This window comes from Chiloscyllium plagiosum, unplaced genomic scaffold (assembly GCF_037043375.1).
Source record: "Chiloscyllium plagiosum isolate Xiang-an unplaced genomic scaffold, Cpla_swu_hap1 HiC_scaffold_13, whole genome shotgun sequence".
NCBI lineage: Eukaryota > Metazoa > Chordata > Chondrichthyes > Orectolobiformes > Hemiscylliidae > Chiloscyllium > Chiloscyllium plagiosum.
This window is the reverse complement of record NW_028270151.1, coordinates 80,412,615-80,437,285: the sequence shown is the minus strand read 5'-3', so window position 1 is coordinate 80,437,285 and position 24,671 is coordinate 80,412,615. Positions and strand designations below refer to the sequence as shown.

Genomic DNA, 24,671 nt, shown 5'->3' with positions numbered 1-24,671 from the left:
GTTTTCGCTTTCAGCTGCTGTTGGTGGGGTCTTGAAAAAGTGGAAGCCTATTTTTTTTTACCCTCTCTTAGTTACAGCCAAAAGCTGAGGGTTCTCTGCCTGATGAGACAATTGTACGTGAGATAATCTGCTTTCTGAATTTGCCAAGAGTGTGTTTATAGTATGTTACTATATTGGAACAAAGTCAGAAATCACACGACACCTGGTTATGGTCCAACGGGTTTATTTGAAATCACAAGCTTTCGGAGTACTGCATCCTTTTTATGGATTTTATTTATGGAAAGGGGCAGAGACTCTTTGAATTTCTCAAGGAAAAACACAGCTCTAAGGTTCTCTAAGTTCTAAGCTTAAACACTCGTGCATGGTAGTCAGTAAGAAGTTGCTTATCCCTTTCGAATTCAACATAGGTTTGCTCAAAATATTTATGAGAAGTCTGGAATTTTTGCTGTCACTCCTCCAGTCCCTGCTCATCTACACTCAGGATAGCATTTTGGTCGTCTCATAGCCTGGCAAACTCTCAACAATAACAGTGAATAAACATGATGGGCTTTTCTTGTCATCTGCCTCGCATCAGAAATACATACTCTTGTTGGCCATCTCAGCTACTTCGCATTTCAAGTGAAGCAAAACATACTTCCACACCTCACTGACTAAACTTTGGTGACAGTTGTGAACAGTTTAAGAATTCAGCACAAGGTCCTGAGCCAGGACTATTTTCTTTATAGCAGTGTCTTCACTGAGTATAATAGACTCTTGGGCCCTCAGCTTGAGCTGCCTCAACTTCCTTTCTTGCTTTTGTTTTGGTTCTTTCTCTCTTTCATTAGATCATAAGATATAGGAGCAGGCCATTCAGCCCATTGAGTTTGCCCTGCCATTGGATCATGGCTGATAGGTTTCTCAACTCCACTCTCCTGTCTTCTCTAACTCTTGATTAATTAAAAACCTTATTAATTAAAAACCTATCTATTACTGACTTAAACACCATCAATACTCCACAGCCTTCTGTTGCAATGAATTCCACAGATTCACCATCCTCTGGCTGGAGAAATTTGTCCTCATCCCAATTCTTAAGGACTGTCCTTTCACCCTGAGTTTGTGCCCTGGGGTCCTAATCTTTCCTACTAGTAGAACATCTTCTCCACGTCCACTCTATCCAGGCCTCTCAGTATTCTGTAAGTTTTAATCAGGTCCCCGCCTCCTCCTTCTAAACTCCATGGCGTACAGACCCAGAGTCCTCAATGCTCTTCTTATGGCAATCCCCTTATCCTGGGATGATTCTTGCAAGCCTCCTCCGGACCCCGTCCAAGGACAACACATCCTTTCTTAGATATGGAGCCCAAAACTGCTCACAATATCCTAAATGCAGTCTGACCAGAGTCTTCTACAGCCACAGTAGTACACACCTGCTCTTATATTCTAGCTCTTTTCAAACGTATGCCAACACAGCATTTGCCTTGCTGGAATTCTCTCTCCTTCTTTCATTCCTTCTCTCTCTTTTTATTGAAATTCTTGCCTTTTCTTTTCTTGTCTCCTTCTTTCCGTTACCCCACTTTTTCTCTTGTATTTCTCTTTCTTTTGCTAGGAATTCTAGCCCTAACCTTGGGCGGCATGGTGGCACAGTGGTTAGCACTGCTGCCTCACAGCGCCAGAGACCCGGGTTCAATTCCCGACTCAGGTGACTGACTGTGTGGAGTTTGCACATTCTCCCCGTGTCTGCGTGGGTTTCCTCCAGGTGCTCCGGTTTCCTCCCACTGTCCAAAGATGTGCAGGTCAGGTGAATTGGCCATGTTAAATTGCCCGTAGTGTTACATAAGGGGTAAATGTAGTGGTATGGGTGGGTTGTGCTTCGGCGGGCGGTGTGGACTTGTTGGGCCGAAGGGCCTGTTTCCACACTGTAAGAAACCTCTACTGCTCCAGCAGAATCATGGCCAAAGCTTGCCTGTCTGTTTCAGATTCCATGCAGCTCTCCATGCAGTTCAATTGAAAAATGGTTGACCACACAAGTAATAATAATTTGTGTCTCCTCACTTTATGGGCAGAACCATTTCATAATGCTTAGCGACACCCTTTGACTCCTTAATAGATAAGGCTTTTAGACTGCACCAAGTTATTTCACACAGTTCTGAGAAGGTGCTGAGCTCGAATGTGGTCATTTGAAGCACAGCAGCGCTCAGACTGCAACAAAAGCTAGACGAAAATTTGAAATTAATCCTTCTATAGATCAATTTGATTTCCTACTTCCAATTTCTCCACTGGCTTTGGGTTCAACCATGGATGCAGTGCCAAATTTCTTTAAAGCTTTCAAAAACTGCTCACTCCATGTTTTGCTCCACAGTAGATGGCTTGACATTGACCCATTCTGAAATATATCTGCCACTTACCTTAATCATTTGCTCATTGTAATTTTATACTCTTGTCTACATTTGAGTTGGTACATTGGCTCAGTGGTTAGCACTGCTGCTTCACAGTGCCAGGTACCCCGAGTTTGATTCCAGCCTCCGTCTGTATGGAGTTTGTGCATTCTCCCCGTCTCTGCATGGGTTTCCTCTGGGTGCTCCGGTTTCCTCCCACAGTCCAAAGATGTGCAGATTAGGTGAATTCGCCATGCTAAATTGCCCATCGTATTCAGGGATGTGTAGGTTAGGTGCATTAATCAGGGGAAATCTAGGGTAATAGGGTAAGGGGATGTGCCTGGGTGGGTTACTGCTCGGAGGATCAGTGTGGAATTGGTGGGCCGAAGGCCTGTTTCCACACTGTAAGGATTCTATGATTTGCATCATCAATGTTTGCGTCCAACTTGGATACATGACTCTTGATTATGCTATCTAAGTAAATTCAGCACCAATCAGTTTGTCCCAGTGCTGTTCAAACATTTAACCTTCAGGTTAAATGATGTACAGCTGCAGCTGCCCAGCCTGAGTCTCTCAGAGTGGAACGAACCTGCTCCGTCTGCCTCCAGAATACACCGATTCAGTGACAGTCAACTGCAACCCCAATTCCTGCCAGACTTGCATTGAAGATTTGTGGGAAAAGACCAGTAGTGGCTATTACTCCTCCATACTGTTGAAAATGGTTCAAGACTGAACTAACTCCATGAAGGCCAGTATCCTGTCACCAAGCCACCCTTTACTTAAATGTGCATAGTGCATGACACTGACCCAGCTAGCTCAGAGCTGACTCCTAGAGTGAACAGAACCCCTAACACTCTGACTTTTTTTTTTAACTACACTCTGATTTATATCTGACAGCCAGGGCTCCCTGATTGGAACAGGTTAACAGCTCCAATCAGGGAACTCATATTCTATGAGGTCTACCTGGCTGATCTCATTCCAATCACTGCAAAGACAAAACTCCTAGAGAAGGACCTGCAACTACTGAACATCGTTCAGATATACAAGAGCCAGGCTGGGTCTCAGATTATAGTTCTCTGTCTTTATTGCACCAGGTGAGGTGAGAGTTACAGCCCTTGACATCAAGGCTGCATTTGACTGAGTATGATATCAAGGAGCACTGGCAAAACTAGAATGAATGGGAATCAGGGGGCAAATACCCTACTGATTGGAGTCATACCTGGCACAAAGGAAGATGGTTGTGGTTGTGGAGGGTCAGTCATCTCTGCAGGAGTCCCTCAGGGTAATGTCCTAGGCCCAACAATCTTCAGCTGCTTCATCAATGACCTTCCCTCTGTCATAAGGTCAGAAGTGGGGATGTTCACCCATGATTGCACAGTGTTCAGCACTATTCACGACTCCTCAGATAGTGAAGCAGTCCATGCTCAAATGGAGCAAGATCTGGACAATATCCAGCGTTGTGCCGGCAGGTGGCAAGTAACATTCATGCCACTCAAATGCCAGACAATGACCATCACCAATAAGAGACACTCAGCTATCGCCCCTTGACATTCAATGGTATTACCATCACTGAATCCCCCACTGTCAACATCCTTGGGGTTACCATTGACCAGAAACACAACTGGACTTACAACATAAACACAGTAGCTACAACAGCAGGTTAGACATAGGGACACTGCGGTGAGTAACTCACCTCCTGACACCCCAAAGATTATCCACCATCTACAAGGCAGAAGTCAGGAGTGTGATGCAATACTCCCCACTTGCCTGGATGGATGCAGCTCCAACAACATTCAAAAAGCTCGACACCATCCAGGACAAAGCAACCCGCTTCATTAGCACCACATCCAGAAACATTCAGTCACTCCACCACCGGCACTGAGTAGCAGCAGTGTGTACTATCTATAAGATACACTGCAGAAATTCACCAAAGATCCTTAGACAACACCTTCCAAACCCACGACCACTTCCATCTATAAGGACAAGGGCAGCAGGTACTTGGGAACACCACCACCTGTAAGTTTCCCGCCAAACCACTCACCACCCTGACTTGGAAATATATCATCGTTCCTTCACAGTCGTTGGGTCAAAATCTTGGAATTCCTCCCTACCAGCATTGTGGGTCAACCCACAGCAAGTGGAATGCATCCATTCAAGAAAACAGCTCACCACCACCTTCTCAAGGACAAATAGGGATGGGCTATCAATGCTGGACAGCCAGCGACACCCAAGTCCCACAAATGAAAAAAAAACAAGCAGCAGTTTCCTGCTTTAAAACCTACCATGATGTGAAGTCTCAATGTGCTCTGGTCACCTCAAGACCCATCAAGAAAACATAACTTTTGCAAATCACCCTCTCCCAGATCCCACTGTGAATGTAAAACTGCTGGAAAATGCTGAGAGCATCAAGAGCTTTATTGTAAGGATGATAAAGCTTGCACCTGCAATCTCTGTGCTTTTTTAAGAGATCATGAGGGTCACTACTTGATTAGCACCAGTGAAGCAATGAAAGAGCTGAAGGTATGTATGTTTGTGAAAATGCATTTGAGTTACAATTGCTACCAGAAGTACAATGACTTGCAGTAATTGTATCTCTGCTATTCCAATGATAGAAAAATATTGGAAAATCAGGAGTCCATGACTAATATTAACATCATCAATATTCAAGAAACACTGGACCTTCTTCAGAATGTAAAGTATTCTGGTGTATTTGAAATCAGCAGCATGCAATAAACTTTTGCAAAATTACCAAATTGTTTACTTAAATAAGAAGATAGCATTTACATTTCATTGTGAACAACATTGGATTTTCTGAGTGGGAAATTGTGCTTCTTGAGTTTCTAAGCAGTTTCTTAACAGTGACTAGTCATCTCCCATGACAATGCCAAATTTGCAGGGAGGTATCATGCCAAGAGACTGTATTGTTTTACATTTTACCAAGGTGAGTCTGCACTGACCCTCCAAGGAGTCTCCCACCCAAACCCAGCCCCACCCTATACCCATAAGCCTACATTTACCATGGTTTATCCACCCATCCTGCACATCCCTTGATGTTGTCCATCCATCCTTTGACACTACAGGACAATTAAGCATGACCAATCCACCAAACCTACACATCTTTGGACTATGGGAGGACACTGGAGCAACTGGGGGAAACCCATGCAGACACAGGGAGAGCATGCAAACTCCACACAGTCAATTGCCCAAGGGTGGAATTGAACTCGTGTGCCTGGCACTGTGAGGCAGCAGTGCTAAACACTGAGCCACCGTACCATCCATGTGTGTCACTTTGTTTTTCTGGCTCATGGTCTAAATGAATGTCAGCCTCAGCAGCTGAATATTGGTGCAAAAGATATGTTCATGCAGTAAAGTGGGGATTGAGATGACTTTGGCTTCTAAAAGGCAAACATTGCTACTTTACGTAGAAATACATGGGAGATACCAGAACAGACCATTCAGCCTAATAGCCCATGCCTGTGCTTATGCTCCACTCAAGCCTCCACCCATTGTTTCTCACTTAAAGTTGCTTTCTGGCTTCAATCTCCATTCCCTTCTCCCTCTTAAGCTTATTGAACTTCCCCTATTTATAATATTCATATTAACAACTTCCTGTAGTGAGTGCCACATTATTGGCACTCTGCATAAAGGGACTTCTTCTGAATTCCCTTTTGATTTCTTGGTGACCATTTCACACTATAGTCTTTGGTTTTGCATTACCCCGAGAGTAGAACCATTCTTTCTATTCTATTAAATCCTTTCAAATTTTGAAAGATCTCCATTTGGTCATCGTTCAATCTATTCTTTTCAAGGGAAAAATAAAATCAGAGATTTGCAACCTTCCCTGTTAGCTATAATCTGATGGTTCTGGGATCTCTTTTGAAGTCACTTCAGTAACTCTATATCCTTTTTTTTAAACGAGATATTAGGAACTGGTCACTCTGCTTCAAGGTGATGCTGTCTTCATTTATGTGTCACCTCACTCTGTGAGAAAAAGACAAGCTTGCCAGTGAACAATGTGCAATCTGTTTGACTGAGGTGCAAGCTTGTTCATGCTGTGAGATGTGAGTGTGAGGTTTGTGGGACTGCTCACGATGCGAGATTGCAGAGAAGGATATAAATGCTTCACGTGAGTCCTGATTGATAGAAATTGCTGATTGGTGAGTGCTTGGGTCACAGTAAACTGAGAGCTGGCAATCTTATACTCGCTGAGATCTCTGCTCAAAGAGAAATCCTTGACAGTTAGCTATTTGCCTAACTATAGTAAAGAGCTCTGATCTTTTAGCACAAGTGTGGTGAGGGGACAGGCTATGTTTACCTCAGCTACATGAGGAACCAACCCCATGTATCCAAACCACAGACTAGCCATTTAGCCAAATGAGCTAACCATTGGAGATTTTATTAAAACTCGTAAGATTCTGAGGGGACCTGACAGAGTAGGTACTTTCTCAGGAAATATAGAATTAGTGGGCACAATAAAACATTTCCCATTTAAGATAGAGACCAGCAGTGATTTGTTTTGTCAGGTAGTTGTGAATGTTTGAAAGGCATCCACAGACTATAGATTATCTATGTAACCATTGGCACATCCAATCCAGCTTCTACAACTGTGAAGTTGCTACAGAAGCAGTCTGCATGGTTGAAATAAGGAGATTTAATGTGTAGAAGCGTGTGTTCTCTCTTCATACAAATATTAAGGTGATGGAAGCTTCAGAAAGTTCAGAGTGCGCTTCTAGAATTACACACTCAGTACTTGAGATATTACAGATCATTGTAAATCATTTTGTAATTGGGGTTAGCGTAGTCGATAAAGTGTGGCACTGGAAAAAGCACAGCAGCATCTGAGGAGCAAGAGAGTTGATGTTTTGGACATAAGCCTTTGGTGAAAAGTTAAGCCTGAAATGTAGATTCTCTTGCTCCTCAGATGCTACCTGACCTGCTGCGCCATACTTTATCCACTCTGACTTCTCCAGCATCTTCAGTCCTCACTATCTACTAAGGGTTAGTGTAAGGTGCTACATGCTACTGATAATATTTGCTTTTACTTGTTGATGTCTTATGCACTGCCCACGTTGGGAATGAAGTTTATCGCCAATGTTATTTCAGCTTTACCTTGGGTATCCCACTGTGGCTCATCACTGATGAAGGGTTTCGGCCCAGAAAGTCGATTTTCCTGTTCCTCAGATCCTGCCTGACCTGCTGTGCTTTTCCAGCAACGCACTGTCAACTCTGATCTCCAGCATCTGCAGACCTCAATGTCTCCTATCCCACTGTGGCTCATCATCTGATGGAGAACAGAAGGTCTGCTGCCTCTTCATCACAACAGGCAGTCACACGGTTGGCCTAGTGGCTGACTGAATCAGTAATTTTCCCCTAACCACTGCGATTAGTCATGGCTACAGCCTAAGAGTTGGAAAGTGGGATTAGATGGATAGTTTTAATTCAGCCAATGCAATGCAACGGGCAAATGCCCCTCCTTCCATATCTTAAACCTGTTACAGTTCTAAGTTCTACCATCTGGTTGCATCTTTATGACAATTGTTCATAGACCTGCTTTAGGTTTGCTGATTAGACAGCCTACGGCCTGAAATGGATTGGTTCGACAGACTCTTGACATGCTCTGCCCATTCTCACCTGAATATTGCAAGGTGTTTCTTACACCCTAGTGTGACACAATTCACACACTGAAGGAACTTGCTATTGGAAACAGAAGGGTATGTTACTGACCTCACATTCAGGCTTTGGTATCCAAGGAGCACCCAAAGACTGCCTTCTCCCCTCGCAATTTTTAAAAAGCAAATGCTTTTGAAAAATGTAGATATAAAATTGCGTTGTTTGCTTAATTGAAAATGCAATTAACTGGTCGTGAGATTTGTCCTTGTTAATTGCCACTCCATAATTCCAGCAAAATTCTCATTCCCTAGTATGCATTTTGCATATTCTGTCGAATTCAGTTTTCCTTTGTTTCTTTCATGACTGGGATTTCACTTGACTGCATCCAGGAAAGTGGAAACCAGCTTCACATCTTTCATTCATAACGTGTGAAACGTTCATCAGAGGCTGGGCAAATAGGCTTCAACTTACTACTGATTCTTGGGCAACCTCCAGTAAAATGGTATAGGGAGGAACACATACAATGAGTTCCGAGGAAGGGTAATTAAACCCAAAACATTAACTCAGGGTTTTCTCCACAGATGCTGCCAGGCCTGCTGAGCTTTTCCAGTGATTTCTGTTCCTCTTTCTGATTGCCATCATCTGCAGTTCTTTCGGTGTTCGGTGGAATGAGTTGAGCAGAGTTTTCCAGGACGTGCAAGATGGTGGGGACGTCAGACTGAAGCATCTACATCCCATGCCCAGCGTTGAGAGGACCAGCAATTTAGCCTGGGTTGGCAGGGAATTGTGTGAAGGGCCTGACATAGGAATCTCACCCACTGGCATCAGGAGGCCAATGAAGTTCTTTCGTGTGCCACTTAAATCCAACTAACCCCCCCTAGTCAATCAAAATTTGCTGGAGACTCAGGGACTTAGCTGGGACATACCTGGAATCTGCAGCACCTTCTGAAGGCTGCTTGCAAACCCAGGTAGGTCCCTTGTTCACAGGCACCCTGTGCCCAATCTATAAACCCAGAATCAGGAGGGAGGGTGTTTGCTGAAACCTGGACCCCTGACCTTGCATCTGAATTGCCAAATCCCCTTCCTTGCGACCCTCACCTCCCTCACCAGCGAAGATGCCTGGAGAAGACCTCAGAGCATGGCTGTCAGCCACCACTGCTCCAGGGAGCACTTACTGGAATGGAGAGCTACACCACTAGCCTGATTCTCTATGGATAGGTGCCTGTTCATCATGGGCCTCCCAGAGAAAAGCATTGCAGGGCTCCCACTGGGCACTACTAGGGTAGAGGTGTGAGAGGGAGCTGCCATTGTGGGAACTATATTCCACCGGTAGGTGGGCTTTTTTGTCATGCAAGCTAACTGGGAGATATAAAGTGAAGACTTATCCTTCTGAGATTGTGAGTGGCCTCCACTACATTGTGTTAACTCCAGGTTGTTACAAATACAGCTCATCCTTGAAGCTGTTCCCTGTCTGGGTGATGCTGTGTAATGACAATATTTTTTAAAAAAAGATCTGTTTATTCAGAGCTTCCATCTCACTGAGGAGGCTTCAGGTCAATCTTCATCCAACTAGCTGCTTTGAAAACTCTGCTCACATCTTGACAGCTGTGACAAATTGCACTACAGTATCTGAGACAATCGCAGTATTTTAAAACAGTCAGAGATGTTCTAAACACAATATTTTAAAATAGATATGCAATTTATCTCATCTCCCAGCATAGATGAAACCTTTAAAGATTCCACGATCCAGGCCTGCATCTTTTCAAAAGCCTAATCAATTCTTCCTTAAGCCATGTTTTATTTATGGACCACATTTTGTGGAAAGATTTCCTTTTAAAAAATATATATTGTTTACAAACAAACGAGTGGGGCATGAGTTGAAAAGTGTGGCTCTGGAAACGCAGAACGGATCAGGCAGCATCCGAGAAGCAGGAGAGTCAATGTTTCGGGCATATGGAATTCCTGATGAAGGGCTTATACCCAAATCATCGACACTCCTGCTCCTCGGATGCTGCCTGACCTGCTGTGCGTTTCCAGCGCCACACTATTTGACCCTGACTCACCAGCATCTGCAGAATGCACTTTCTCCTAATGGCGCATAACTGTTGCCTCCACTCATCTTTAGTGGTAAAAGTAATAAAGATAGAGGGGATAATGGGGATGGAGTAGCTTTTCTTAGAGATTACATAAAGGCAGTAAAAGTAATTGAAGCAACCATCAAGATCTACAGAAAGAGAACTCATGTGGACAGAGACATAAAATAATCGAGGATCAATCATTCTAAAGGTGCTCTCTATAGCACATCTAATAGTGGAAGGGAAGTGAAGGAACAAATTTATCAACAGAGAAGGGACAAAGATTGAATAGTAAATATGACTCATTTTGAAAACACTGAAATTAATTGACTAGAAGAAATAAATAAGGAAATGGGGAATGGAGTTCCTACAGCTAGTGCAAAACTTCTTTCTAACCCATCAAGGGAGGATTTACTGTTCGATCTAGGACTAGGGAATAAACCCAGAGCTGGTCAGGCAGCATCTGAGGAGCAGGAAAATCGACGTTTCGGGCAAAAGCCCTTCATCAGGAATGAAGCCTCATTCCTGATGAAGGGCTTTTTGTCCAAAACATTGACTTACCTGCTCCTCGGATGCTGCCTGACCTGCTGTGCTTTTCCAGCACCACTCTAATCTAGACTCTGATCTGCAGTACCCACTTCCACCTAATAAGCCAGAGCTGATGAGAGATGTTAACGTGGGGAAACATTTGGGAAATAGTGACCATAGTTTAATACAGTTTTGGATAAAAAGGTTTAGAAGAATATAAGAATGACAAAGCCCAGACTGACACATTGGATATGAACTTAAATTGAGAGTTTGAGAAGAGAATATGGGTTAATATTGAACTCAGCAGTAATATTGACCAACCGCTGAAAGGACAATAATGGGAAATATTTAAATTACATTTCTGTATAGTCCAAGAAAAACATATGCTAATGAACAATAATAAATTAAATATTGTTGAGATACTGTGAAAGAAGAAGGATATACGGGGAAATTATTAGGAAAATGAATAGGAGGAAGACACGTACCAGGAGTACAGGGGTGTAGCAAGACAAGGGGGAGAAGAGATTAGAAGCAAAGTAAAAACCGATAAGTAAAGAAAAGTGGAACATGAAATTACATTATCAAACGTACATAAAACAAGAGAGTGAAATATTCCACCAGCACATAAATAACAAAAGGAAGGCCAGGAAATGAAATGGGCTTCTGAGAGACTGGCAGGATAAAATCACAGCAGCCATTGCAAAATATCATAAAACACTAAATAATTATTTTGTTTTGATATTGACCAGAGCAAGAGATCAGGTGCACTTGACATAGGAAGCTGAGATATGAAATGATACCAGTGCATTCAAAATAAAAAGAAGAGAAATATTAAATAATCAAACTCAAAGAGAACTCTTGTCAAGCCCATAATACTCTGTGCATTTTGTAGGAATTCTGAGATAGCGGAGGCACTTTTACACATATTTAATAATTCATTAAAAGAATGCCTAATGCCAGATGACTATTATGCCAATGATTAAGAAAGAGAATGGAATATGTCCATGGAATTATGGACTTGTCATCTTAATATTGCCAGTAGGGAAAGTAATGGGTACCCATGCAGAGAAAAAATTAGAAACAATTTAAACATTAAAACATTTTACTGCAATGGTCACCATGAGGGAAAGAAGTGATTTGACTTAATTGAAAGTGATTTGACTTTGAAGAGGTAAAAGGGAAATTGGACCGGGTAATGTAATACATTTATGTTGTCTTAATGTCTAAATGGTAAATTGCTGCACAATCCAGAAATGAATGAGTTCAGATTACATAGAGTCGGAGGACAAGTAGCACAATAACAGAGTGGAGATAAAAGAGCCAAAAGGCAGTTATTCAAAATGCCAATAAAATTCATAAGTGGAGTTCCACCATGTTCATTACTAAGAGTATAATTTATATAAATGATTTCAATTTTGGAATTTTAAAAGGTCTAAATATGCAGATGACACAAATTTGGGATGGCCAACACTGTGGGATACCGCAACTGATTAAGAAGCCATTAATAAAGTTGCTTTGTAGATTAATTTCAACACTGATGAATTTGCACTATTACATCAGAATAAACAAGTCATGTAGAGACAGAGGAACAAGAAATCTGGCAGTACAAATACAGAAATCGCTAAAAATAGAGATGTAGGTTAGAAAGGCCATCAAACCAAATAAACTAATGGTTAGGATTTATGACTACCACAGCAGAAATTCTGTAAAATCTGTAAAGAAGCTTTGTTTCATTACATTTGATATACATGTACAGTTCTGGACACAGTATTATTATACATATTAGAAAGAGGTAGCAGAGAGTGTGAGAAAATGCTCGAAAGGTGACACCAGAAATTGAGATTACACTCTTAAGGAAAGATAATTTGAGTCTCTTCATAAATGTTGGATGGAATGACAGTCCTGTTTCTGTGCTGGTTATTTTACATAATTCTATGGTATTGCATAGATTAAAGATTAGTCAGCTAACATATGGCAGAGTAGGGACAAGTAGGGTGCGGCACGGTGGCTCTCAGCACCAGGGATGTGGGTTCGATTCCAGCCTCGGGCGACTGTCTGTGTGGAGTTTGTACGTTCCCCCTGTGTCTGCGTGGGTTTCCCCCGGGTGCTCCAATGGAGTGCTGCCAAATTAATGTTAAGACTTCAATTATCCATAATCTATATCAATGACTTGGATGCAAGATCCAAATGACATTAGTAAAGATAGGTCAGAGATGAAGCTGTGCGGAAGACATAAGGAGTCTGCAAGTGGATCTAGATAGGCTGACTGAGAGGACAGAGCTGAAAATGTGTTGCTGGAAAAGCGCAGCAGGTCAGGCAGCATCCAGGGAACAGGAGAATCGACGTTTCGGGCATAAGCCCTTCTTCAGGAATGAGGAAAGTTTGTCCAGCAGGCTAAGATAAAAGGTAGGGAGGAGGGACTTGGGGGAGGGGCGTCGGAAATGTGATAGGTGGAAAGAGGTCAAGGTGAGGGTGATAGGTCAGACTGGGGTGGGGGCGGAGAGGTCGGGAAGAAGATTGCAGGACCACAACAAAACGACGGTTGGAGGAAGAGCGCCTCATCTTCCGCCTAGGAACCCTCCAACCACAAGGGATTGTAAGAGGTAATTTCGGTTTAAACTTTAAGATGTGCCTGGATCTATAATAAAAGACAAAACCTTTGTTTCTTTTCTAACAACCATTTTATATACTCAAAAGTAGAGTAGTTTAAATTGTGCAGAATGCTGACAATTTGTGAGCTATAGTAAAAGCATGCAGGCTCTTGATTAATGAAGCCATTCACACAGCAGAGAAGGATGAGTCCTTCGCTGATAAGACTCCAGGATGGGAGTGCGACTTGAGACATCTGTTTCAAGATTAAAGCTTTTGACTGATAAGACTACAGGGTGAGAAAAACAACAAACTTTGGAGACTCTGGAGCCTTTTGTTGCAGACTTTGTGATAAAAATAATGATGTTTTTAAGAATGTGAACCTCATGGCTTGTTGGAGCCAAGGAGAGGAGGGACTTGTCCTATAAATAATGGAGACTTTGTAAGCCTCAGCGCACCTTTTCTTTAAGGGTGCCCGACTCTGCAGACTTGACTTGTTAATAAAACTTTGTTTTCCTGAATTTGTCTAGAGCGATTATTGAGAAGCGATTTTCGTTTCTAACAACTTGGGGGCTCGTCATCCGGGATCAACACTCCGGCCGCAAGGGGAGTTGAGGAAGGATATCGGAGAAGGTGCACCCTGCTGAGTTCAGCAGTCCCTGATTCCTTACTTGTCGCCCCGCGCGGCTTGAGCGAGTGATATCCGGGAGGCTCAGGAAAACAAAGGAGGGGTGTACCCGAGGCAGTGGGGACGGTTAACGATCGAGTAATTTCGGTGCACCGAACCCAGGTAAGACAAAACTTGCGGGGACCGTGTTTCCGGAGGACTGGGTACCTACGGGGTGCCTGTGGATTTTTTTTTCTACAGAGACGTGGGACTCAGGAATCTGGAGGCCGGGGCTCGCCTGTGAGGGATTTTGCAGAGACCGTGTTTGAGGAGGAACGTGTACCTACGGGGTGCCTGTGATTTGTGTCACAGAGACGTAGGACACAGGAATCCAAAGACCGGGGGTGCCTGCAAAGGAACCTGGGCGATCACGGGACTGAAGGTCCGGGAATTGGCTACATTGTGATAGATTATCACGGGAAAAATACGAAGTCCTCGGAAATGGGAAATAAGGGATCTAAGGTGATTAAGGGAAAGGTAGGCTTAAACAGGGACGATGACACATACCCCGGGGTACCTGATGATAGTCCGTTAGGGAGAATGCTAAATAATTGGGATCAGGCTGGAAGAAAGGGAAAATCTAAAAGGAAGATGGTAAAATACTGTCAAAAGTGGTCCCAGAAACCTATTCAGGGCGATTCAGTGTGGTGGCCTAGATTCGGTACTGACGAAGACTGGGTCCGGCAAGCCCTCATTTTATATGTCAATTCAAAACCTGATGTTAATCTGGAAGAAAGTGATTATGCCCTTTGTTGGCTGCCGGTTACGATATCTTGTCAAATGCAGGTAACTAATAAAGACTCGAAAGGGCAGAAAGAATGGGACCCTTTAGATCACTTACCGCCGCCCTACATGACCCCGTCTGCCCCACAGAATGTTCCTTCGGGTGACGACGATTCAGGGGAAGGGGAAGAAGATGGGGAGGAATCACAAACTACCTCAGGGGTACAGACCAGATCTCAAGCTGAAAAGGGTCACAGACAAAACCCTGTCTCGATTGCAAGAATGAATCCACTCCGGGAAGTGCCCATGGGGGGCGAGGAAGGAAGGACGGGATATGTGAACGTTCCCTTGACGAGTACTGAAGTACGGAATTTCAGGAGGGAGATGAAGGGTCTACTAGAGGACCCCATGGGACTTGCTGAACAATTGGATCAGTTCCTGGGTCCGAATACTTACACGTGGGAAGAGATGTGTTCCATCATGAAAACATTGTTCTCTAGCCAGGAGCGTCAGATGATACGACAAGCTGCGCTCTTGGTCTGGGAGAGAGAGGGGGGAGAAGGAGGGGAGCAGAAGTTTCCCCTCACCGACCCCGAGTGGGATAAGAACACGGAGGGAGGACGGCGCAACATGAGAGACATGCGGGAATATTGGATAAAAGGAATAAGACACGCAGCCCCAAAGGGGCACAATTTTACCAAGGCCTTTGGTAATCATCAAAACCCGGAGGAAACCCCTACGGACTTCCTAGACAGGATTAGGAAGAATGTGCAGCAGTTTGCTGGGGTGGACCCTGAGACGGACGTGGGGCAACAACTCATACGGGTAGAGTTTGTATCAAAGGCCTGGCCGGACATACGAAAGAAGTTAGAGAAAATGGATGATTGGGATAGTAAATCTTTAAGTGAATTACTACGAGAGGCGCAAAAGGTGTTTGTGAGAAGGGACGATGAGAAGCAAAGGAAGGCGACAAAGATAATGATGCAAACGGTGCAACAAATGACAGCTGGAAGAAAGGAAAAGGGAGAGCCGTGGCAGAAACAGGAAAGGGGAGAGTCGTGGCAAGAGCAGAGGAAAAGAGAACCATGGCCGGAACAAAGGAAGAGTGGAGGAACGCGAGACCGCGACAGGGAAACGAAGAGGACACTCAGATGTTACTATTGTAATGAAGAGGGACATTTTAAACGGGAGTGCTCCCGCTACAAGCGGGAGGTGAGGTCGTACGCCCTGATGGAGGAAGATTAGGGAGGTCGGGGGTTCCTACCCTTGGGGCAAAAGGACTATCGACAGGAACCCCTGGTAAACTTGAAAGTAGGGCCCCAAGGATCGGAGATCACATTTATGGTGGACTCGGGAGCCGAAAGATCAAGTATAATCCAAATACCCCCCGGCACCCGAGCAGGAGGAAAAGTTATGGGGGTATCTGGAATTGGAGGACAGAAATTACAAGTCCCAGTGGTAGAGGACGTGGAAATTGGATATGAAAACAGAACTACTAAACGAGACCTCCTTCTACTGCCATCGGCGGGATTTAATTTGTTAGGAAGAGACTTGCAGGTCAAACTAGGGATCGGAACGGTACCAAGTAACGGGGAAATGGTGGTAAGGTTGTTCGCCCTCACCGAAGAAGATGATCAACAAATAGACCCGGAAGTATGGTACCGAGAGGGGAACAGAGGGGGTCTAAACATCAAACCTCTCCAAATCACCATGTTACCAGGAAGAGGCCCGGTAAGAAGGAAACAATACCCGATTGCTATGGAAGGACGGGAGGGGTTACAACCTGTGATAGAAAGATTAATCACAGATGGACTACTGGAGGAATGCATGTCCCCTTTCAATACTCCAATACTCCCTGTGAGGAAGCCGGACGGGACATATAGGCTGGTGCAAGACCTGCGGGGGTTGAATGAAGTAGTCCAGGCTAGATACCCGGTGGTACCTAATCCCTACACGTTAATGAGTAAAATTCCCCCCGAACATGAATGGTTCAGCGTAATAGATCTGAAGGATGCTTTTTGGAGTTGCCCCCTTGACGAAGAAAGTCGGAACCTTTTTGCCTTTGAATGGGAGAATCCCTTCACAGGACGAAAGCGACAGTTAAGATGGACGGTCTTGCCGCAGGGATTCACGGAGTCACCCAATTTGTTTGGACAAATACTGGAGCAGATCTTAGAAGGATTTCAGTGTAACGCGGAGAATCAATTGCTCCAATATGTCGATGATCTCTTACTCTCAGGACCAAGAGAAGAGGAGGTACGAGCAGACACCGTTGCCCTGTTGAACTTCCTGGGGAAACAGGGTCTACGCGTCTCCAGGACAAAACTCCAGTTTGTGGAGCGAGAAGTAAGATATCTGGGCCATCAAGTCAGTAAGGGGCACCGCCGTATCACGCCAGAACGAATATCAGGAATTACGGGTATGCCAATACCCAGGACGAAGAAGGAAGTCAGGCAATTCCTGGGACTAGTAGGGTATTGCCGGATATGGATTGAAAGTTACACCACTTTAGTAAAATTTTTGTACGACAAACTGGGACAAGAAGGACAAAAGGTGGACTGGTCAGATGAGGAGGAGCAGCGATTTAATATTATTAAAAATAAACTGATTCGAGCTCCGGTATTGGCTTTACCCACCCTGAAGGAACCGTTCCAGTTATATGTTAATAGCGCCGGCGGAATTGCCCAGGGTGTGCTCACTCAGCTGCGGGCAGGGAAACGTCAGCCGGTTGCATTTTTGTCAAAAATGTTAGACCCTGTGTCACGTGGATGGCCGACCTGTATACAGGCAGTGGCAGCTACGGCAATGTTAGTAGAAGAGGCCCGAAAACTTACCTTTGGAGGAAGGATCACAGTATACTCCCCACATTCGGTTAGTGCCATACTGGCTCAGAAGGCTCACCGCTGGTTAACAGACTCTCGCATCCTAAAGTATGAGACGATTTTGATGACCGGGAACGATCTCAATTTTGCAAAAGATCTCAGTTGCAACCCAGCCCAGTTTCTGTACGGACGTCCTGCAGACGGGGAACAGGAGCATGATTGTGTGGAATTTGTGGACTTGCAGACCAAAAGCCGAGAGGACCTGCAAGAAGCCCCGCTGGGTGAGGGACAGGAACTGTATATCGACGGGTCCTCCCGGTGCATCAGTGGAGTACGATACAGTGGCTATGCTGTTATAGATGGTGCAACGAAACGGACGATTGAGTCTGGACGACTGCCCGGGAAGTGGTCAGCCCAATCCTGTGAGTTGTACGCCCTCCAGAGGGCCCTGAAGCTGTTGGAAGGGAAAGTGGGGACCATATATACTGACTCAAAGTATGCATACGGAGTCGTTCATACTTTCGGGAAAATCTGGAAAGAGCGAGGATTGATAACTTCCCGGGGAAAGGAATTAGCTCACGAACAAATGATCAGCCTAACGTTGGAAGCCCTGGCGTTACCTACGGAACTTGCAGTAGTCCATGTACCCGGTCACCAGAAGGGGTCGACACCGGAAGCGGTGGGAAACCGGCTGGCAGACGAGGAGGCCAAGCGGGCAGCGGTCGAAAAATCCGTCCAATTGTTAACGTTAATACCGTTGAGGGAGGGCCTCGCTAAACAACCCGTCTTCACCCAGGGGGAGATTGATAAAATGGATCAATTGGGTGCCCGGCTAGATACTAACGGGAAGTGGACGGTTCCTGATGGGAGACAAGTACTGAACAAACAGATCACCCGGGGTATTCTGCACCGATTACACCATCAGACCCACTGGGGGGTGCAAGCCATGTGTGACACAATCCTGAGAGACTATGTATGCAGGGGGATATACACATTAGCCCAACAAGAGGTAGTCGGATGCCCCACTTGCCGGCGTATTAATCAGAAAACCATGCGTTCTATGCCAGCTGGTGGTCAGCCCCTAGCGATTAGGCCATTTCAGAGGATCCAAGTTGACTTTACAGAATTACCCCCAGTACAGAGATGGAAATATCTGCTAGTAATAGTAGACCATTTCACTCACTGGGTAGAGGCTTTCCCAACTGCCAAAGACGATGCACCAACCGTGGCCCGACTGTTGTTAGAGAACATAATCCCGAGATATGGCATAATGGAATCTATTGACTCCGATTGCGGGACGCATTTTATTTCTAAGCTACACCATTTGATCTGTAATGCCCTGGGCATCCAATGGAAATTCCACACACCCTGGCATCCTCAGAGTTCGGGTCGAGTTGAGAGAATGAATGGCACGCTCAAGACCCAATTGACTAAGCTGATGTTAGAAACTAAGTTACCCTGGCCAAAGTGCCTGCCCATTGCCCTAATGAGGATACGTACGGCACCTCGCCGAGATGTCGGGGTTTCCCCCTATGAAATGCTCTTCGGATTACCGTATTGGAGTAAGGTTGATGAATGTCCCACTCTACAAGGGGGGGATGTATTTATCCGAACCTATTTACTGGCCTTATCCCGTTCTTTTGCAGAACTCCGAAGGAAAGGTCTCCTGGCTCAGACTCCGCCGCTCGACTTCCTCCTGCATAAGGTGGAGCCCGGAGATTGGATACTTGTTAAGACCTGGAAGGCCGAAAAGCTCCAGCCGCGGTGGGAAGGACCGTTCCTGGTTCTGTTAACAACTGAGGCAGCTGTTCGAACGAAAGAAAAAGGGTGGGTCCACGCATCAAGGATAAAGGGGCCTGTTCCGCCTGAAGAAGAAAGCACCTGGACATGCGAACAAGGGGACAAGCCGTTGTTGGTAAAACTGAAAAGACAGCAATAATGAACTCTACTTGGACTGTATTGGTGGGGATATTGATCAGTTTACTCCTGTATGTGGGGGAGGGTGAGGGGAGATGTGACAAATGTCGAACTACAGTAAGACTTGGGATTCGAATCTATTCGGGATCATTTGTGTCCCATTCCTATGTGGACGATAGGTGTTACGATGTGAGTGCACGCCATGAATGTTGGGAGGATGGGAGACCCTATTATCAGGTATATAATAAAGGATACGGTGGCAAAATCCATGGATGCCCTATAAATGACCGCTGGGTGTGTATTAGCAAAACTGGGAGGCGGGACCTATCCTCCGTGTTGCTCAGGGAGCAGGTTGACAGAGTCAAGGAGACCAAGATACAGATCACTGATCGGGGGTTGGGGAAAGAGCAAGACCGACAGGGAACGGTCGTGCTCCCTAAAGTGCCATCTGTATACGAAGAGGTAGAAGGACAGATTAAACTCCCTGATGTTACACAAAACCTGTTTATTGATCTCACCTCTAGAATAGCCACTGTTTTAAATGTTAGCAATTGCTGGGTCTGTGGGGGGCCGCATATGTCGGAACAATGGCCGTGGACTGGTCAAAGCTTAGACATAGGGGAATTGCTGCAAACCACTTGGACTCGTGACAACGACAGAAAAAGCCAGGGGTGGAGACTGACAAACAGCCCTGAGGGCCAGTTCTGTATTGAAGGCAAGGGGACCGTGAAGGTAGGGATTAGCCCCTGTCAGAATATATTGGATGCAACCACGCGAGTATGGTGGCCTGAGAATATTGCTTGGTACATTGCAAACCGAGATCATCAAAATTGCACTCGGTTACGTTCTGATTCCTCCTCTTACGAGCTCAGTGCTGACCCTTCCGATGGCATGAAAAGAGTGTGGAGCGGTGGTTGTCAGGGGAATCAATGCTGGAATAATCCTGTCCAGACTCTGCCACGGGGTCAACAATCCGAATACTGGAATTGCAGTGGTCCTGGTCCTTATGAGGGCGTCCCTGGGGTAAAGGAGTTGTGGGATGACGTTGTGAGGCAGGGAGGGCCTGCTCCAGATGGCCTATTTTGGATATGCGGTAATCAGGCATACTCCAAACTGCCCATGGGATGGGCTGGGGTATGCTTCCTGGGTCTAATACGACCTGCGTTCTTCCTATTACCCCGGGAGGAAGGCGATGATTTGGGAGTTAAACTCTTTGACTCCCTGCGTAGGTCGCCAAGGGATATCCAAGTCGGTGATTGGGGGGATGAGTGGCCACCGGCCCGGATTATTGAATACTATGGGCCGGCTACTTGGGCACAGGACGGATCATGGGGATATCGTACTCCTATCTATATGCTAAATCGAATTATCAGGCTCCAAGCAGTCGTAGAGGTCATTACTAACCGGACTGCCCTGGCCCTAGAGCTGTTGGCTCAGCAGCAGGATCAGATGAGGGCTGCTATATATCAAAACCGACTTGCCTTGGATTATCTGTTGGCCTCGGAGGGGGGTGTGTGCGGGAAATTTAACCTGACAAACTGCTGTCTAGAAATTGACGATAATGGTAAAGCGGTTTTGAAAATTTCCGATGAAATTCGGAGATTGGCCCATGTGCCAGTACAATCTTGGCGTCCTCTTAGTGGCATCGGATGGTGGGATGGTCTCCTAGGTGGTAGCTGGTGGCGCACGGCGTTGCTGGTGGTTGGGGGCGGCATGATTCTTCTTCTCGTATTACCCTGCCTAACTCCCTGTATTCAGTTTTTAATTCAGAAAAATATTTCCCGACTCCAGGCAGTGGTGGTTCCACAACATGGGACACGGGAACTTAAAGTGATGTTGCTGCGAAAGACCAAGGATTTCCCGGGCCCTTGAGGGAAGGGGGGGGCTTATCTTGGTCAGGCACATCTTAAAGAAAGAAAAGGGTAGAATTGTAAGAGGTAATTTCGGTTTAAACTTTAAAATGTGCCTGGACCACAGACTGATCTATAATAAAAGACAAAACCTTTGTTTCTTTTCTAACAACCATTTTATATACTCAAAAGTAGAGTAGTTTAAATTGTGCAGAATGCTGACAATTTGTGAGCTATAGTAAAAGCATGCAGGCTCTTGATTAATGAAGCCATTCACACAGCAGAGAAGGATGAGTCCTTCGCTGATATGACTCCAGGATGGGAGTGCGACTTGAGACATCTGTTTCAAGATTAAAGCTTTTGACTGATAAGACTACAGGGTGAGAAAAACAACAAACTTTGGAGACTCTGGAGCCTTTTGTTGCAGACTTTGTGATAAAAATAATGATGTTTTTAAGAATGTGAACCTCATGGCTTGTTGGAGCCAAGGAGAGGAGGGACTTGTCCTATAAATAATGGAGACTTTGTAAGCCTCAGCGCGCCTTTTCTTTAAGGGTGCCCGACTCTGCAGACTTGACTTGTTAATAAAACTTTGTTTTCCTGAATTTGTCTAGAGCGATTATTGAGAAGCGATTTTCGTTTCTAACAGGATGAACTCGGATTTCACCAGTTTCCTCATTTCCCCTCCCCCCACCTTGTCTCAGTCAAATCCATCGAATTCAGCACCGCCTTCCTAACCTGCAATCTTCTTCCTGACCTCTCCGCCCCCACCCCAGTCTGACCTATCACCCTCACCTTGACCTCTTTCCACCTATCACATTTCCGACGCCCCTCCCCCAAGTCCCTCCTCCCTACCTTTTATCTTAGACTGCTGGACAAACTTTCCTCATTCCTGAAGAAGGGCTTATGCCCGAAACGTCGATTCTCCTGTTCCCTGGATGCTGCCTGACCTGCTGCGCTTTTCCAGCAACACATTTTCAGCTCTGATCTCCAGCATTTGCAGACCTCACTTTCTCCTCCTGACTGAGAGGACAACCATTTGGGAATTGGTGTTGAATTCTCGAGTTTGGCAGGAAGAATAGAAGTTTTTTATTCTTTCGTGGCACGTGGGCATCATTTGCTAGACCATCCCTAATCGCCCTGGAGAGGGTGATGATGAGCTGCCTTCTTGAACTGCTGCTGTCCATGTGTTGTAGGTAGACCCACAATGCAGCTTAGGGAGGGAATTCCAGAATTTTGACCTACTGACAGGGATGGAATGTCTCAATATTTCCAAGTCAGGATAGTGAGTGAGTTGGAGTGAAACTTGAAGGTGATGGTGTTCCCATGCTGCCCTTGTCCTTCCAGATGGCAGTGGCTGTGACTTTAGAGGTTGCTGTTTAAAGATCTTTGTCTTACTTCTACAGTTCATCTTGTAGATAGCAGACACAACTGTCACTGAATTGGTGTTGGAATGTTTGTGAATATGGTAACAATCAAATTGGCTGCTTTGTTCTGCATGGTGTCAGAGTTGCGCTCATCCAGGCAAACAGGGAGTATTTCAGCAGACTCCTGAGTTGTGCGCTGTAGATAGGCTTTTGGGAGGCAGGAGGTGAGTTACTCATTTACGCAGGATTCCTAGCCTTCGACTGCTTTTGTATATGCCCAGTCCAGGTCAGTTTCTGGTGAATGGTAATCCCACAGTGTTAATCGTGGGGGGATTCATGTTAATTACATGGAGAGAGGTTACAGAACTCTGCAAATCTGAAAGAAATGGGTGCCCTGGTACATGAATCACAAAATAATAGTGTTGAGATATGGTAAACAATTGGAAAGGCAATTGTAACATTGTCATTTATTGTAAGAGAACTGGAATATGAAAGCCAGGACATTTTCACACTGTTGTATACAGTACTGTGTTAGTGAGACTGCATATGGCATTTGTATACAGCTTAGGTCTCCTTATTTAAGAGAGTTTATAATTGTGACAGACACTGTTCAGAAAAGGTTCACTTGGCTGATTTAAGAGATGAACATCATAAGAAATGTTAGGCAGGTTAAGCCTACATTCATTGGAATTTCGAAAAAATGAAAGGTGGTCATCATGAAACATATAATGACGTGAAGAGACTTATCAGGGTTGATGCTGAAAGAATGTTTGTCCTAATGACAGACACTAGAACTAGTGCCTAAACTAAGGAGTCTCCTATCTAAGATGGCAAGGCTGACAGATATTCTCTTGTAAAGAGTCATTAGTCTGTGGAATTCACTTAGAGTCATAGAGTTACAGAAACAGACCCTTCAGCCCAACTTGTCCATGCCAACCAAGTTTCCCAAACTAAATTAATCTCACTTGCTTGCTTTTGGCCCACATCTCTCTAGACCTTTCCTATTCAGCTACCTGTCCAAATGTCTTTCAAAGGTTGTAACTGTACCTGCATCTACCACTTCCTCTGGCAGTTCATTCCACATACAAACCACCTGCTGTCAGAAAAAGTTTCCCCCTCAGGTCCCTTTCAAACCTTTCTCTTCTTCTTAAAATTATGCCCTCTAGTTTTGAACTCCCCTACCCTAGAGAAAGGACCATATGCTATTCACATTATCTATGCCCCTCATGATTTCGTAAACCTCCATAAGGTCACCCCTCAACCCGCTATGCTCCAGTGAAAAAGTCCCAGCCTATCCAGCCTCTCCCTATAACCCAAATCCTCCAGTCCCATCAACATCCTCGTAAATCATAGAATAGAAACTGAAGCAATTGAGATTCATTTTTCCATTTCAAGCATTGCCCAGACAGATCTAAACATGCAGGTTCACGTGGGAACACGCAGAAATCGACAAGGGTGGCATGGGAATTGGGTCACTGCTTAACAGTAACAGAAGAGTGCTGACAACTTTTGAGATCTAGCCATGCCCAAAGATCCACACAGGTTTGAGAGAAAGAACAGATCCTCTAGTCTGTCGAAGTCAGTTACAGCCGCCCCTACTAGGAAGTGAGGAGCAACAAAGAAATGGGATGACAAGTTGGAGTCTGCTACAGAAGCATCAACCAAAAATGCTGGGGCAGTAAATGTTCACTGGGTCAGAATGATAAGTACTTGTGTATTCAGACGGCGATATTCTCATGTATAGCCTTGCATTACTGTCTTAAAATAGAGGAATTGAGGACTGCAGATGCTGGAGATCAGAGTCAAAAAGTGTGGTGCTGGAAAAGTGCAGCAGGTCTTTTCCAGCACCACACTTTTCGACAATGATAACTGTATTAAAACCAAATTATCTAATTTTAAAGAGTGTTCCCATCACAGCAGGAGTGTTTGTAGATTGTGACTGCGGAATAATCGACTCTTTATGGTGTGTCAGATGACACACTAACCCACTTGAGTAGTGAGTGTCTCGAGCTAGCGCTGGAGAAAAGTAATAATTTAATGAAGAGAACGTTGACCATGGAGGAATATCACTGAAACTGCACACCAATATTTTCACCACATTCACCATACCACATTCCAGTTAGGGTAATGGTCATGTTGCCCCACACATCTTCACCTTGGACAATATGAATG

General features: G+C 44.9%; 1 pseudogene; it reads left to right on the top strand.

Annotated features, from left to right (window-relative positions):
- Positions 1–1,987: 1,987 nt before the first annotated feature.
- LOC148148358 (tripartite motif-containing protein 6-like) lies at positions 1,988–24,572 on the top strand (annotated as a pseudogene).
- The last annotated feature ends 99 nt before the right edge of the window (positions 24,573–24,671 follow it).